Here is a 5,000-nt window from a genome sequence, read left to right on the forward strand (position 1 = left end):
ATTTAATATAATTTCATCATATTTCTATTGGAAATGTTGGTGGATTGTTTACTCTAGTGACATCATGAAACTGTGGCAAACTTCCACTGGAGGCATTTTGAAAATGTTTGCTTTGGTTACGAAACCAAGCCAAAATATCGGAACAAGAAGTTCCTGTCAAAAACAACCATGAGCGTGGTTTCAAGATTTTTCAAGAAGTGTTGAATTGTAGCAGCCAAAAATGCGCTTCTGTCGGACGGGAAACAGTCACTGTAAATGCTCATCAATTTTGTAGTAAATGGCCATAAGCCCTGAAAATCCAAATAATCGAAGGTCCGTACCAGTCGGGACAAACATGAACAGCAACACACGAGTAAAATCCAAATCATGTAAGAAAGAAAGCTTAAAAAGAGACTCGCCGGTGCTTTCTTTAGGCCAGCTTTTACAACTTTAGGGACATCGAGTTCCCAAGGCAATTCAGCTCACGCAACCTTCGCTGCGGCCGTGTCGAAGAAAATACAACCTCGAAGTTCTATAATTGTCCGGATGAAGTGTTGTGGCGCCGTTTCATCGATCAGTTCCGTCCCTGAGAGAAACTCGGTCAAGACCCAAGACCTTATTCCCCATTAGAAAGGTCTACGATTGAGTGGTCGTCGAAGGCCGCATAAGAACGGGGCTCAGTGAGGAAAGGTTCACAAAGCAACTTATTAATGGTGGCGTAGAAGAGCTATGGAGAGGAGGATTGAAAGCAATTTATAAGGACAGAGTATCAGGATTGTTCTTTTAATTCGGTTATTTTCTTCTTCCTTTATGTCATTATGTTTTCTTTTATAGTAGCAACGTTTTGTATTCGGACCATTTCTCAATGATTTTAGTATCATTACTAATATCGTAAATATTAGTATTTTTTTATTTTAGATATTATCTTTATGAATTACCATTATCAAATATTTTCTTTTTCTTTGTTATTATTTGCTTCACTTTCACTATTCATCCCATCTAATCGTTGTTAAGCCTTTCTCAACATTTATAATTACTATTCTCCTAAAGAGTTAAATCATGAAACCTATTCATTATCCTTACTATCATCAAAATTAGTATCAGTATCATTATGGTCATCACAATCATTTTCATTTCTACTGGAGCTTTCCTACTAAAAATGGTAATTGTCATAATCCTCATTGCGTTAGTTTTATTCCAGAATGTGGAAAGCTTGTTACAGCTTCTCTAACCTGTTCTTTGGTCGCTTTTGTGTTCCCAGAACAATTACATCTATAGCCATCAATTATTCCTTTATAGAAAATCCGTATAGTTTTTTCTATTATTTAACGTCATATTGTGTCCTGTCGGATGTCTTCATTAAATTCCAGATTACTCTTTCTCTTCTATGCTTATTATATCAACTTACAAGTACCATAATCTTCTATGGATAGCAGAACAGTCAAGCGAATTGAGAAAACGGAGAATACACACATATATATATATAGATAGATAGATAGATAGAGATATACCTACATATAGATGGATAGATAGATAGATAGATAGATAGACAGATAGATAATATATATATAATATATATATATATATATATATATATATACATAATACATATATACATATATATATTGTGCGTGTGTGTGTGTGTGTGTGTAAGTGTTTGTACTATATCAGTATGTACATATGTTTGTATCTTTATATGTCTACCTTGTTTTGTTTTTTTATTGATTTATATGTCTATCTATCGACAGAATCTATCAGCCTGTCTATCTGCCCAGCTATATACCTATCTATCAATCTATGTATCTATATAGCACCTATATCAATATGGCATATATATATATATATATATATATATATATATATATATATATATATATATATATATATATATATATATATATATATATATATATATGTATGTATGTATGTATGTATGTATGTATGTATATCGAAACTCATTTATTTATCTGTGTATACGTATGAATAGATGTATGCAGATATATAACATACCTACAACCCTCGGATTGGTGCCTCATCCCGCCGCCGCCCATACTTTAACTTTAACACGATGTCAATACTCATTTACAGCGAAGTCGCGTGAGAGAGTCTGGCTGGGCGTGAACCCGGGACCCTGTGCTTACAGAGGCCACGCCCTCCTCTACTGAGATTGTGCTTCCTTTATTACAACTGCCGCGACGGGTTCCTAATCCCATGGTCGTGAGCCATAAGAGAGGAACGAGGGTTTTCTCTGGGTCGATTAAAAATAGATATGTAAATAAAAGAATACACAGCTGTATGTATAAATAAAAAATAATGATTTCTTAACACTTTTCTTTCCCGTTACATTTTTATTGAAATTCATTGTGTTAGTAATATAAGCCTATATAAAAAGAATAACCTAAGTTCATAAACATCTTCAAGTATAACTTATATGATAATAATTGTATTTATTACTACAATGTCACTCATTCAGGGTCGCTAGTCCAAGTTAAGACTGCATTTAGAATCGCAATCAAAGTAGGTTGGGAAACACTGCTGTAGCCACTGGGCCATCGATGCAGTGTGTACGTATATCACTATCTCTCTATATTTCTCTCACTCACTCACTCACTCATTCACTCACTCACTCACTCACTCTCTCTCTCTCTCTTTTTTTTTTTGTGTGTGTGTATGTGTGTGTGTGTGTGTGTGTGTGTGTGTGTGTGTGTGTGTGTGTGTGTGTGTGTGTGTGTGTGTGTGTGTGTGTGTGTGTGTGTGTGTGTGTGTGTGTTTGCGTGTGCGTGTGTGGACGTGAATGCAACATCTAACTACCGGAGACACACAGACCTCATTTTGTCTCCTACTCGCTATTCATTTATCTCTGCGTTCTCCATTTCTATTCGTAATTCATGAACACTTTTCCGTAAGATCTTTCGAATGTTTGATTTCTCCTCTTCCACTCCCTCCCTTCTTCTTCCCTTCCTCTTTCCTTTCTCAGACTGAAAAGACTGTTGATTAGGAAGTCAGGGAGTCTCCTTTCAAGTCTCATTCTCGCTGATAATCTTTTGTCTCTATTACAGACATTTTATTACCTCCAGTTATTAAATGATCATGACTCATTCTGAACATCAAATTATATCACATTTCCCATGGATGCATTCACTGTTAAAACACATTTTAATCCTTACGTAATTTACGGAAAGTCAGCAGACAAAACAAGAAAGTCTATATTATACGAGCTTCAGTTTTCCTTTCTTATCGGGTTGTTTAATTTCTTTTTCGTTTCTTAAGATCCTTTGGCGCTCGAAAACTCTTCGTCTTCATTTCATCTATGTATCTCCTAATATAGCTTGCAATTTCAGTCCGTCAATATTGTTTTATCTTTCCTGTTGTATAATTCCATACTAATAAATAATTAAATAAGGAAAATAATAATAATAACCCCAATTCCAGCTGACAATTCTAGTATAATTTCTCGCTTCTTTTGTCTAAACGCTGAATAAAGAAATAAATTATTCTTTTCGATTTAATTCAACTTGTTCATTTGCTATGCTATCTACAAGTATAATCCATTCAGTTTCAATTCAAGTGGGTTTTATATCAGCATAATCATGTTATCATAATCCCCCTCAACATTCGTGAACTCTCCCCAACACAGACTTTGTGGTAATCAGATTTAAGATTATCCTCCATCCGTTACAGCTGCTTAATCTTATTCCATCAAGTCGAGCAACAGTTGCATCTCAAGTTCCTCTAGAATTCTGCCTGTAGCCCTTGTATTCACAGCCAGTAATTCCTCCATTCTGACTTGAATGTTTGTAGACTGATTTAGTCGCTATTCTTGACAAGTCTCGGGTAAGTATGCGAGCTACAGGCACTCACGGGTGAACCCCTGGCGTGTTCTTTCCTTATTCATATTGTTCTTTCACTTTGCTTTCATAGTGTTTGTGCAGAGAACATTCTTGCCAACATGTCTTGAAAACTCACAATCTTCCTTTGCTTACACAACGTCAATATGATGTAATTATAATCATTATCATCATGACCATTATAATTATTACTACTATAACCATTATGATACCATTATCAATATTATTATTTGCATTATTACTATCAATATTGTTATTATTATTGTTATCATTATCATTATCATTAGTATCATTATTATTTTCGTTATCATCATTATCATCATAATCATCATCAGCATCAGCATCACAGTCATCATTATATTATTAATATTGTTGTGTTGTTATTGTCGTTACTATTATTATGATTATCATTAATATTTTCAATATCATTATTGTTATTATTGTTGTAATTATCATTATTATCATCATCATCATTTTAATTATCATTACCATCATTACCATTACTACCTCTGTTACTATCATTAAATCTTATTATCATTCTTCTTTTAATTATTATTGTTATTACTATTATTATTATTATCATCATCATCATTATCATACTTACTGATATCATTATCATTATTATTATTGTTGTTTTGATTGTTACCATCATCATTATCATTATCGTTATCAATAACACCAAAATAATCACCAAGAGCAGCAGCAGCATTATCATCAATTACATTAATGTTATCATCATCTTTTTACTACCAATAATGCATTTATTACTATGATCACTTTTATCGTTATCATCACCATTATCGCAAGCAGAAGCAGCAACAGTTTCCTTACCGACATCAGAATTATGATAATTATCATCAGCATTTAAATCATTCTATATCACCAGCATAAAAAACTATCAACATAATCATTATCATTATCAACATTAGTAGCCATAGCGTCTTCACTAAAATTATCATCATATTCGTCATCATCATTATCATCACCAACAGCCAAAATGTCCCCTTCGACCAAAGCAGTAAAATCATTATCATTAACGTTAGAATCAAGTTTATCATTCGCAAGTTCATAATCATCAGTAACATCAATGGCATCAACAGCATTATTTAACGTTAAAAATATTATCATGATCATCGCCAGAATTAAGATTTTTTTCATAAAAAACAGCAACAT

The sequence above is a fragment of the Penaeus vannamei genome, chromosome 1, assembly GCF_042767895.1.
Source record: "Penaeus vannamei isolate JL-2024 chromosome 1, ASM4276789v1, whole genome shotgun sequence".
Classification (NCBI taxonomy): domain Eukaryota; kingdom Metazoa; phylum Arthropoda; class Malacostraca; order Decapoda; family Penaeidae; genus Penaeus; species Penaeus vannamei.